Here is a 13602-nt window from a genome sequence, read left to right as displayed (position 1 = left end):
TATTATCTCAGCGAAGTACTGTCCAGCTCAAAGCAAAACTACCCGCACTACCAGAAGATGTGCTATGGGGTATACTTCGCTGCCAAGAAATTGAAGCCCTACTTCCAAGAGCACCCCATCACGGTCGTGTGCACTGCCCCGCTCGCCGAGATCATAGGCAGCCGGGATGCATCCGGCCGGGTGGCCAAATGGGCCATTGCCTTGGCGCCCTACACGATTTTCTATCAACCCAGCACCGCCATCAAGTCGCAAGCATTGGCCGACTTCCTCGTCGACTGGGCCGAGACCCAGTACTTACCGCCGGCTCCCGACTCTACCCATTGGCGGATGCACTTTGACGGGTCCAAGATGCGCACCGGCTTGGGAGCCGGCATCGTCCTCACCTCTCCCAAAGGCGACAAGCTCAAGTACACGCTGCAGATCCACTTCGCCGCCTCCAACAACGTGGCCGAGTACGAGGCGCTCATACATGGGCTCCGGCTAGCCAAAGAACTCGGCATACGCCGGATCCTGTGCTACGGCGACTCAGACTTGGTGGTCCAGCAATCATCTGGCGACTGGGACGCCAAGGACGCAAACATGGCGAGCTACCGTTTCCTCGTCCAGCAGATGAGCGGATATTTCGAAGGGTGCGAGTTCCTTCACGTGCCAAGGGCCGACAACGACCAAGCAGATGCCCTAGCATGGATCGGCTCCACCCGACAGGCCATACCGACTGGCGTCTCCCTCCAGCGCCTCCTCAAGCCGTCCATCAAGCCGTCTCCAGAGTCGGATTCCATCTTCGTACCGCCTGCGCCAGAAACAGCCGGATCCAGCTCAAGAAATCCCGCAGGCGGCACGGGGACTTCGACGACTGCCCCGGGGACTGACGTAGTCGCACCCTGCCCAGGGACTTCAGAACCCGGCCCGGGGACTGCAGCAGTCGGCCCGGGGACTGCAACGACACAAGAAGCGGTGGTCGACTCCAATGCAACACCCAACCCACCCACCCGAGTCATGGTGGCCACATTAACAGCAGAAGAAGTCACAGCTCCCTCATGGGCCCAGCCCATCCTCAAGTTCCTAGTCAGCAGAGAGCTGCCGGCTGATGAGATCGCAGCAAGACAAGTGCAACGACGAGCCGCAGCATACACAATAATCAACAGGGAGCTTGTGAAGCGCAGCGTCACTGGAGTCTTCCAGCGTTGCGTCGAGCCAGAAAAAGGAGTGGCAATCCTCAAAGACATCCACCAAGGCGAATGCGGCCATCACGCCGCCTCAAGATCCCTCGTGGCCAAGGCTTTCCGCCATGGTTTCTTCTGGCCGACTGCCTTGGAGGATGCTAAAGAAATAGTCAAGAGCTGCAGAGGATGTCAAGTCTTCAGTTCCAAACAACACCTGCCGGCTTCTGCCCTCAAGACCATTCCCCTCACCTGGCCTTTTGCCGTCTGGGGACTGGACATGGTGGGCCCTTTCAAGACAGCCCGCGGTGGCTCGACACATCTACTCGTTGCGGTGGATAAGTTCACAAAGTGGATTGAAGCCAAGCCAATTAAGAAGCTGAACGGGCCGACTGCCGTGACATTCATCACCGACATCACTACTCGGTACGGCGTGCCGCACAGCATCATCACCGACAACGGCACAAACTTCGCCAAAGGCGCACTGGCACGTTTCTGCGCGACGCAGGGCATCCGACTGGACTTAGCGTCCGTTGCCCACCCGCAGTCAAACGGCCAGGTCGAGCGAGCAAATGGACTTATCCTCTCCGGCATCCAGCCCCGACTGGTCGTACCACTGGAGCGATCGGTCGGCTGCTGGCTCGAAGAACTGCCGGCTGTCCTCTGGAGTCTGCGCACTACACCTAACAAGTCAACCGGCTTCACTCCATTCTTCCTTGTGTACGGTGCCGAGGCCGTCATCCCAACAGACATCGAGTTCGACTCGCCTCGGATCACCATGTACACGGAGGAGGAAGCGAAAGAAGCAAGAGAAGACGGCGTCGACCTACTGGAAGAAGGCCGGCTGTTAGCCCTCAGCCGGTCCGCCATCTACCAGCAAGGGCTGCGCCGCTACTACAACCGCAAGGTCAAGCCAAGATCCTTCCAAGAGGGCGACCTTGTGCTCCGGCTGATCCAGCGAACAGCCGGCCAGCACAAGCTCTCGGCCCCTTGGGAAGGCCCTTTCGTCGTCAGCAAGGCACTCGGCAACGACTCCTACTAATTGATCGACGCGCAAAAACCAAGAGCACGCAAGAGAGACGACTCCGGCAAGGAGTCGGAGCGACCATGGAAGGCAAACCTCCTAAGACGATTTTACAGCTGAAAAGCAGTATGTATCACGTTCCCCTTTTTGTATTAAGTACAAACCAACAGGCCCCCCCGAACAGTACTCGGGGACTGCCTTTTTATTTATCTATGAATGAGGAGTGTCATATCCATGAATGTATTATTACATTCTTGTCCGGCACCGGGTCCGACTAGTCGGCCCGGGGACTGGCCGCCTCGAGCTATATTCAAAGTTCTTCCCGAAGTCAGCAAAGTAGTGCGCCGGCTCCCAAGTCCTCTCTTGCTGAAAGTCGCAGCTCAAAGAACTGACAGTCCGACTAGCAAGAGAGAAGACAGAAAGGACGCCCACACGAAAAACGGCTAAGGAACAACTAACCTATATAGCAAAGAGACGGCCTCCAAATATGCCTGCCGGCTGTCAAAGCAGCCGGCCGGCCGGCTTCCTAAAAAACTTAGCTGAAGTCCGGCAGAGCTAAAAGTACTTCCCCCTCCCCAATCGGCCCGGCACTCCCCGGCCACAGATTGCAGAGCAACTGTTTGACTGGGGAGGCGGCAACCAAGGGAGGGTGGCAAAGGAAAAAAGTAGAAGGACAAAAAGCGAAAGTACAAGGAAAGACCGATTGCATAACTTATATACATAAAGCCGCCCACAGGCTGGCAACAGAATTGAGTTTGAATACACCCAGTGGGTGGAATTGTGCAGACTTAACCAAACACTGTTCAAAAGTAACAAGACAGGAAAACAAAAGAAAGAAGACTAAGGCGCGACAGGAAGGCCGAGCTGGTCGGTGAAGGCGGCCTCGCCGGCTAAAGGAGTAGCCGCCTAGCTGGTCCCGGCTTGACCACCTCCCGCGGCAGGAGACGCACTCGCACGCGACATAGTGCTAGAGGCGCGGTCAGGCTGGCCAGCTACTCCGCCAGCCGGCTCGGCGTCTTCACCCTCCTCCTCCTACTCTTCGCCCTCGTCGCTGGAGTCGATCTCCTCCGCCGAGTCCTCGCCGTACGCCGGGTCCAGCCCGAACCAATCTTCCGGCTGGGCGACTCCATTGTCGTCCACCTCGGGGGCGAAGACGTTGGTGTCGGTGTAGTCGGTGATCGCTGAAGCCCGCCGAATGATGGCCGGCCGCGCCGGCTCCAGCTCCGTGTCGGCTTGCTGTCGCCAGGTAGCCAGCTGGTCCAGGTTCAGGCCGGGATACCAGGCCTTGACGAACTCCAGCGCCCGCCTGGCGCCGGAGCGAGCTGCTGACGCCTTCCAAGCCTCGAAGCGGCCGACTGCCACCTCCAGCCAGTCGGCGGTCCGATCGGGGGTGCAAGGGACCACTTGGCCGGGCCAGAGGGCGGCCAAGACCTGCGATCCCACGCGCTGAAGCCGGCGGAGCAGCCTGTGAGCTGGCTGGATGCGAGCCTGGATCGCCAGGAGCTGTTCTTCCAGCGAGCGGCCGACGGTTGGCGAGATCTCGAAGCCGGCTTGCCTCTTCGCCTGGCGACGGGCTTCGATGGCCTGGTTGGCGGCAGTTGAGTAGCCAGGGAAGTACTCTGCGTGAAGGAGAAAAGAAAAGAAAAACATCGAAATCAGAAAAACAAGCCAAAGTGGCAGATGGCAAGAAAGGACGAAGGGGTAGACGACTTACCGTCAACTAGATCCTCAATCTGGCCATAGCCGGAGACCAGAGTCTGCCTGGCCTCTGCCCAGCCGGCCGCCTCCGTCTCGAACTCGGCCTGGAGGGTAGCTTCGCGATCCTACGCAGCCTTCAGCGCCGCCTTGTGGCCTTCCTCCTGGTCGGCCAGCTTCTTGACCAGGCGGTCGCGCTCCTGCACCAAGGCGGCGAGCTCCGCGTCCTTGGCACGAAGAGCAGTCTGGGACTCCCCCAGCTGTGCCCTCAGACCGGCGTTGGCCGCTGCAGAGATAGAAGAAGAAGAACAATGAGAAATCATCAAGGAAGATCCGAGCCGACTGCTCAGCAGTCAGGACCATATGAGGTTGGTGAAGGAGCCGGCGGTGAAGGAGTTCGTCAGATGCCGAGTCGCTCCGCTTCAGCGCCATTCTCGCCCGATGTGGACCTTGCTCAGCAGTCAGGACCATATGAGGTTTCAGGAGTCCGGGCTCCCTCTTAAGACGCGGCAAACAGTGCTCGAGGTCCTGACAGGTGTCCCTTCACCAGACGACATGCCTGGGAAGAGCTGTCTGTTGTGCCGCTGCACGAACAAGGCTGAATTTGCCAAGAGCATGCCTCCCTTTGTTGAGTGGGGGCTGCGCCCGGACGACCTGGTGGGGTCCCGCGAGAACCCAGTCAACGTGGTTCCCTTCTTCGTCGCTGGCGCCGAGCTTGTCCCGAATGTGGATGCAGGGGGGTGAGCGCCGCTGGAGGCTGGCGGCACGAGTGCTGACGTGCAGATGCCGCCCGGGGCTCCTGGGGCGTCGCCCTCTGGAACTCGTGATTCTTCCTCTGGGAAGTCGGTGTAACATCCCAAATTTTCAATTTGGTATGTTATACATAGATCATCATTGCATATCATGTTTTATTGCATTTTGACAAATCCTCGATAAGTCCTAAGCAACTCAAGGACCCTCGGAGAGAGTTGGGGAATTTCTCGAATTTTCATATTTGATTTTCATCAAATAATAAAACGAGGATTTTGGTTTTAATTATTTTCTCTCCGGAAAAATATTTCATTTTAATAATAAACGAGAGGAGAAAATATGACTTCTCCAAAACAATTGAAATACTGGAGAAAAAGTGTTAAAATCATTTATTGGAATTTATTCGGATTTTATTTGCAATTTTAATTGCATTAAAAATATTGCATGTTTTCAAAAATTTATTTTGTGTTAAAAAAATGTTCACCCTATTCTAGATTTTCCAACTAGACGGGGAAAATTTGTTTTATCTTTTTTGGACTTTTATTTATTTTTCTACGAATTATTTTCCGCGGAACGTTTTACAAAAATGCACTGAGCCCGACTGGACCGAGCCCAGCCGAGCCGCAGGCCGGCCCGCCCGCATCGTCCTCCTCGCGCACGGGAGCCGCCGCCGCCGGAGTCCGAGCCCCGCACGCCCCCGCCAGCTTGCCCCTCCCCCAAGCCACCGGAGCCCCCCCTCCTATTTATACCCCCCGCACCCCCCCTCCTCTCACCTCATCCCGCCGCCGCCCGCCTTGCCCCGCCGCCGGAGCACGGGAGCCGCCGCCGCCGCCGTTTGCCGCCACCTCGCCGCACCTCGCACCCCCCCAGCACCCCCGCACCCCGCGCCCTCGCCGCCCCGAGCCGCCGGAGCCCCGCCGGAGCACGCCCCGACGAGGTACCTCGCCGCTCGTTCGGTTGCCGGTTTTCTTTAAAAAAAACTCTAGATCGGTTTTTTTCGGTTTTATTATTTGGCGAGCGTTCACCGAACCGTTCGTTTTAACGAATGCGTTCGTCGGTTTTTCTCTGTTAACGAACGTCCGTTCTTTAACCGTTCGTCTGTTTTTCTTTTTCGTCGGATTTTTTTTGCTATTTTCTCAGATTCGATTTCTGATCGAATCTTCGTTTCTGTTTAACTTCTCGCTCGTTTATCGGAATCAGGCGATTCAAGCGCCTAGAGTTTCGTCTCGAAATTATCTTTCCGTTTAACCTACTCAAACAAGTTTTTGCTACTGTAAAATTTGACCTAGATCCAGATTAGTAAACGAAGCTTCTTTCTTTCGCAGTTTGACTTTCGTTGCTTCTTTCGAGTTGATTCTTTTTGCAAACCGGAGTTCTTAAGTTGAACTTTCTGGTTGGATCTTTCATTCGAGTTTTACCTGTGCATTAGACGAGTACTTATTGTTTGCTTGTTTGTTTGCGATAGAGTACCCGGAGTGTGCCGCTTGTTACTTCGAATCGCTAGGTTTTGCGGATCATCAGCAAGGCAAGTAACACTTTGATCATATACCTTCCATACGCAGTTTTTATTGCATTAGATCTATTTTTCCTCAAACACTTGCATGATTAGGATCTAATTAAATTGTGGGTATTGGGAAGTAGTTGAGGTAGTACCTATTACCTGTTTTGTTTATCAAACCCTTGGGGGTTACTTCTACGCTGCTATTATATTGCCATGCTATGCTCGTAGACGTGGATTGGGTTTGAGAGATTTCCATGACAGATGTGAGATTGTTAATTAATGGTTTACTTAAGGTGGCAACTAAAACTCACATCTGGGTGGATTGAGGTACCTGGGTATTCCAGGATTGCCTGTTTTTCTTTTGGACCGCCACCCAGGTTCAAAGGGATCATGAGATTATTCATGCTAGAAACTTCCGTGTGCAGCCGCAAGCTATTATGGGCTCTAGCATAGTTGACTAAGTTGTGTGAACTCTTACAGTGGTAGACTAGCAGATGTAGGGGAAAGTAGGTGTAACTGTCTACCCATACGTAAGGTGCAAACACTTCTGAAAGACTGTGTCTCGGTCATCCGTTACTCAAACACCTTGTAGTGCGAGTAATCCAACGGAGGAGATCGAGTCTTGTGGGGAAAAGTGCACAAACCTTTGCAGAGTGTACAAACTAATCATGGTTAGCCGTGTCCCCGATTATGGACAACTTGAGTATCTAGTACTTGGATTATCATGTGAATCTCATCACCATGTTACTTTTAATTAATTTTGTTGGGTTAATGATGATTCTTAATTGGGATTGAGATGCTGTCAACCATCTCAATGTTTCACAACCGCCATGATAGTTAAATAAAATTTATTCCTTTGAAGTAGGGTAAAATTGGCTTTTCGCAAAATTGTAACCATAGAGCTTTCCACCAGCCATATATGCATGTAGTATAGCATTATTATTGTTCATTATCCTCTATGTGTTACTTTGCCAGCATATTCCATGTGCTGACCCGTTTTCGGGCTGCAACGTTTCATGTTGCAGACTTTTCAGACGACGAGTAAGGTGCCTTAGGTCGTGGTCTTATACTCAGTGATGCCGCTGGAGTTGATGGACTCACTTATCTTCCAAGTCTTCTGCTGTTATTGTTTTAGATGTCCTTAAGCCATGTTTATCATACTTAATCTCTTTGGAGATATTCGATGTAATAAGTGTGTGATTGCTACTCTGTTATAAATCCTCCATTTGTACTGTGCGTGTCAGCATTACTGATCTAGGGATGACACTGGTGCACAGCAGCACAGACCATTTGAGGTCTGGTCGCTACAAAGTTGGTATCAGAGCACACGCTGACTGTAGGACACGACCAGTAAGCTTAAGCCCTAGAAAGCTTCTCTCTTCTCATTTCTGACCCCTCTCCTTTTTCTACTCTTTTAGGAATGGCGGATGCAAGGAGCAAGTTCATGCAACCAGATGAAGACACGCCTTTTGGTCGACACTTGAAGGAAGTCACAAAGTATTTGAACATAGGAATACTAAGCATCACCGGAACCTACAACGCCACATTACCCGAAGAGGAGAGCTGGAAGATTCATGTTCACATTCCAGGAAGGACGTTTGTGCCAGTTACTGAACCTACAAGATTGGTTTTTGAAGCACCAACTTGGAGTTTAGGGAAGAGCATGGCCGCTCACATCGCTATGGGACGCATTGGAGAAGTCTACCACCAGGAGCTTAAGGATACAATTTATCAGATTTGTGGACGCCGAGACGCGCAATGGGAGATGATTAGAACCAAGAAGGATGGATCAATCGCAGCTTTCATCCAGGAACAAAACCAACATATTCGTCGCCAGGAGAACCAGATGTGCACGGACAAGGAAGAACTGAAGAAGGCGTTAACCAAGATCAAGGAGCTCCAAGAAGAACTCAAGGCTACACGCGAGGATTATATGGAGGAAATCATCGCACTGGTAGGGAAGAATGACGACCTGGAGAAGAAGATTGGAGTAATCATGGGAAATCCAGTGCCAAAAGCAGAAGTTGACGAATGCACTTGTCCGGATAACTACATCATCATCGACGACACCGACTCGGAACCAAGTGAAGATGACTTTGTTGATGAAGCTGGAGCAGACATCATGGAGTCTTCAACGGATTAGAATTTTTATTAGACCACCATATCAGTAGTAGCTTTCCCCCATTTAATAGTATAGTTCAAGCACTTTGTAACGCTAGTTAGATCGATTGTTATGCCTTGTTTGAATTGATTGAGTGATATTGATTGTATTTGTCTCATGAGCATATGGGTAGTGTTTTCCCCTCTAGACCTCATTCTATTCTTAACTCTCATCTTTTCTAACCTATCAGATGCCTCCGAGAGGCGACACCGGATTTGTTTTCCCACCAGAGATCACCCAGTTGATTCAGCAACAGAATGCCCTGATGCAAGTGTTAGTGCAGAACCAAGGCAACAACAACAACAACAACAACAACAACAACAACAACCCACCGCCACCACCACCTATTGATCACTTAGCCCGTTTCTTAAGGCTAAACCCGCCGGTGTTTTCCAGTAGCACCGAGCCGATTGTTGCAGATGATTGGCTTCGCAAAGTTGGAAGAGAGTTGACCACTGCAGGATGCACAAATGCGGAAAGAGTGCGTTTTGCCGCACATCAGCTTGATGGACCCGAAGCATCATGGTGGGAGAATTATACAGCCACGCACCCTATTGACACTGTCACATGGGACCAGTTTCAGCAAACTTTCCGTACAGCTCATGTTTCAGCAGGAGCTATGGCTATGAAGAAGCGTGAGTTTCACAACCTACGCCAAGGAGGACGCACCGTAGGCCAGTATGTGGAGGATTTCAGTAAGTTAGCACGTTATGCACCAGATGACGTTGCTACAGATGCAGCCAAGCAGGAGAAGTTTTTGGAAGGACTGAATGATGAGCTGAGTATGCAGTTGATGGTAGCAACCTTCAACAACTACCAGGAGCTGGTAGATAGAGCTCTCATGATTGAAGGGAAGCAACAACAGATTGAAAACCGTAAGAGGAAGTATGGACAAGGGAAGTATAACTCAGGAGCTCAACAGAAGCCTCGTTTTGCCCCGAAGCCGGGAGGACAGTTTCAGCATACCCATGGAGGAGGTAGTTCGCACAACCATAATGGCTCTAAAAATGGTAATGGGAATGGAGGAAGCAACGGACAGAACCGCACCAACCCATCTACCCCAGCCAAGAGGGACCTGAGCCAAGTCACTTGCTTTAAGTGCCAGAAGAATGGACATTATGCCAATGAATGTCCTGAAGCCCAAAATGGAAATGGCAATGGAAGCTCTGGGAAGAAGCCGAACCCGTTCAACAAAGGGCATGTGAACCACGTGAGCGTGGAGGAGGTTGAAGCTCAGCTTGATGCAGTAATAGGTAAGTTTTTGGTTAAGTCATTTACTGCAACCGTTCTTTTCGATACTGGTGCATCGCATTCATACATATCAAGGGGATTTGTGAATAAGTTTAAGCTGTCCACCAAAGTTCTCAGAACCCCTATGTTAGTAACCTCGCCAGGAGCAGAGTATGTGGCCAGCCAAGGATGTTTTCAGATACCATTGGCCATTGGTAGGCATGTTTTCCCCTCAGACCTCATAGTTTTGGAGTCGCAAGGTTTGGATGTGATTTTGGGAATGGATTGGCTATCGTTGTATGGAGGAAACATCGACTGTGCCAGCAAGACGATTTTGCTTACCACCCCGGAAGGAAAAAGGATGAAGTATGTATCCAGGCATATGCCGAAAAGGACTCAAGTAAATTCCTTATCAGGAGTTGTACAGGAGGAAGTACCAGTGGTGAAGAATTATCCGGATGTATTTCCAGAAGAGTTTCCAGGCATGCCACCAGATAGAGACATTGAGTTCTTGATTGAACTTTTGCCAGGCACAGGGCCAATATCTAAGAGACCGTACAGGATGCCTGCAAAAGATTTGGAGGAAATTAAGAAGCAGATCAAGGAGTTACTGGATAAAGGCTATATTTGCCCAAGTTCGTCACCTTGGGGATCACCAGTACTTCTAGTGGAGAAGAAAGATGGATCGCTGAGGATGGTTGTTGATTACCGTGGATTGAATGAAGTGACCATCAAAAACAAGTACCCACTGCCGATGATCAATGATTTGTTTGACCGCCTACAAGGAGCTAAAGTATTTTCCAAGATCGATCTACGATCAGGATACCATCAGTTAAAGATTCGAGAGCAGGATATACCCAAGACGGCATTTACCACCAGATATGGATTGTATGAGTATACCGTTATGTCATTTGGTCTGACTAACGCACCTGCCTATTTCATGAAACTGATGAACAAAGTATTTATGGAGTTTTTGGATAAGTTCGTCGTGGTCTTCATTGACGATATTTTAGTCTTTTCCAAGAATGAGGAAGAGCATGAGGAGCATTTACAATTGGTACTTGAGAAGCTCAGAGAACATCAGTTATATGCCAAGTTCAGCAAAGGTGAATTTTGGCTGAAGGAAGTTGGATTCCTTGGACATGTTATTTCTGGAGAAGGAGTAGCAGTAGACCCTGCCAAGGTTGATACAGTGACAAGTTGGGAATCACCCACGACAGTTGGAGAAATCCGGAGTTTTCTTGGACTTGCAGGATACTACCGGAGATTCATCGAGAATTTCTCGAAGATTGCCAAGCCCATGACTGAGCTATTGAAGAAGGACACCAAATTCAATTGGACTAAGGAATGTGAAGCTAGTTTCCAAGAGTTGAAGGAACGATTGGTTACGTCACCAGTGTTGATTCTGCCAGATCAACGCAAGGATTATGAAGTTTATTGCGACGCTTCTCGTCGAGGACTTGGAGCAGTGCTCATGCAGGAAGGAAGAGTTGTGTCATATGCTTCACGACAACTTAAACCCCATGAGAAGAATTATGCTACGCATGATTTGGAATTAGCAGCCGTGGTGCATGCATTGAAGACATGGAGACATTTTCTCATCGGAAACCATTGTGAGGTGTACACGGATCACAAGAGTTTGAAATATATTTTCACGCAGAAGGAGTTAAATCTCAGACAGAGGAGATGGTTGGAGCTCATTAAAGATTATGATATGAGATTGCATTATCACCCTGGAAAGGCTAACGTAGTAGCAGACGTGTTGAGCCGCAAGAGTCATGTCAACACCCTCATGACAGGAGAGTTACATCAGGAGTTAGCCGAGGACCTTCGCGAGCTATGTTTGGAGATAGTCCCAAGAGGCTATGTAGCGACATTGGAGATTCAGTCTACCTTGATAGAAAGGATTAGAGAAGCTCAGAAGACAGACAAGGAGATTGAAGAGATAAAGGAGAAGATGAGCAAAGGAAAAGCCAAGGGATTTCGTGAGGATGAGCACGATACCTTATGGTTTGAGGACCGCGTATATGTGCCAAATGATCCGGAGATCAGGAAGTTGATTTTGCAAGAAGCCCATGATTCACCGTACTCGATTCACCCAGGGAATACAAAGATGTATTTGGATCTGAAGAATACTTTCTGGTGGACCGGAATGAAGAAGGATATTGCTGAGTATGTAGTTGTTTGTGATGTATGTCAGAGAGTGAAGGCAGAGCATCAGAAGCCAGCAGGATTGCTACATCCATTGCCGATACCCGAATGGAAGTGGGATAAAATAGGCATGGATTTTATCACAGGATTACCCAGGACTCGTACAGGCTATGACTCAATATGGGTTGTAGTCGACCGTTTGACGAAAGTGGCTCATTTCATTCCAGTAAAAACCACTTATACCAGTGCTAAGTTGGCAAAGATATACATGACCAGGATCGTATGTTTGCATGGAGTTCCGAGGACCATTGTATCAGACAGAGGAACCCAATTTACCTCGAAGTTTTGGAAGCGGTTACATGAAACATTGGGAACCAGGCTGGAATTTAGTACAGCTTTCATCCACAGACTGATGGACAGACCGAGAGAGTCAACCAGATTTTGGAGGACATGTTGAGAGCTTGTGCACTAGATTATGGATCTAGTTGGGACGACAATTTGCCATATGCAGAGTTTTCGTATAACAACAGTTACCAAACCAGTTTGAAGATGGCCCCTTTCGAAGCCTTGTACGGAAGGAGGTGTAGAACACCGTTGTTATGGGACGAAGTTGGAGACCGTCAGTTGTTTGGACCAGATTTGATTAAGGAGTCTGAACAGAAAGTGAGGTTGATTCGCGATAGGCTCAAGGTAGCCTAGTCCAGTCAAAAGAGTTATGCTGATTCTAAACGAAAAGAGACAGTTCACGAAGTCGGAGACCGAGTGTATCTTCGAGTATCACCACTTCGAGGAGTGAAGCGCTTTGGAGTTAAGGGAAAGTTAGCGCCCCGTTTTATCGGACCATACAGAGTTGTGGAACGTATGGGAGAGGTTGCCTACAAGCTGGAATTGCCCGAAGGATTGTCTGGAGTTCATGATGTATTTCATGTCTCCCAGTTGAAGAAGTGCCACGCAGAGATGGCTGAGATACCACTGAGAGATACTGTGCCACTGGAAGCGATTCAGCTGGAAAGTGATTTGACCTATGAGGAGAAACCAGTCAAGATTCTTGAGTATGCCAGCCGAGTTACCCGCAGTAAGGTTATCAAGTTTTGCAAAGTCCAGTGGAGTCACCACACGGAAGATGAAGCCACCTGGGAGCGAGAGGAAGATCTACGGAAGGACCACTCCCACCTATTTTCTAGCCAACCCGAATCTCGAGGGCGAGATTCATCTTAAGGGGGGTAGGTTTGTAACATCCCAAATTTTCAATTTGGTATGTTATACATAGATCATCATTGCATATCATGTTTTATTGCATTTTGACAAATCTTCGATAAGTCCTAAGCAACTCAAGGACCCTCGGAGAGAGTTGGGGAATTTCTCGAATTTTCATATTTGATTTTCATCAAATAATAAAACGAGGATTTTGGTTTTAATTATTTTCTCTCCGGAAAATATTTCATTTTAATAATAAACGAGAGGAGAAAATATGACTTCTCCAAAACAATTGAAATACTGGAGAAAAAGTGTTAAATCATTCATTGGAATTTATTCAGATTTTATTTGCAATTTTAATTGCATTAAAAATATTGCATGTTTTCAAAAATTTATTTTGTGTTAAAAAAATGTTCACCCTATTCTAGATTTTCTAACTAGACGGGGAAAATTTGTTTTATCTTTTTTGGACTTTTATTTATTTTTCTACGAATTATTTTCCACGGAATGTTTAAAAAAAATGCACTGAGCCTGACTGGGCTGAGCCCGACTGGGCCGAGCCCAGCCGAGCCGCAAGCCGGCCCGCCCGCGTCGTCCTCCTCGCGCACGGGAGCCGCCGCCGCCGGAGTCCGAGCCCCGCACGCCCCCGCCGGCTTGTCCCTCCCCCAAGCCACCGGAGCCCTCCCCTCCTATTTATACCCCCCGCACCCCCCTCCTCTCACCTCATCCCGCC

The sequence above is a fragment of the Triticum aestivum genome, chromosome 4D (genome assembly GCF_018294505.1).
Source record: "Triticum aestivum cultivar Chinese Spring chromosome 4D, IWGSC CS RefSeq v2.1, whole genome shotgun sequence".
NCBI lineage: Eukaryota > Viridiplantae > Streptophyta > Magnoliopsida > Poales > Poaceae > Triticum > Triticum aestivum.
This window is presented reverse-complemented; position numbering follows the sequence as displayed.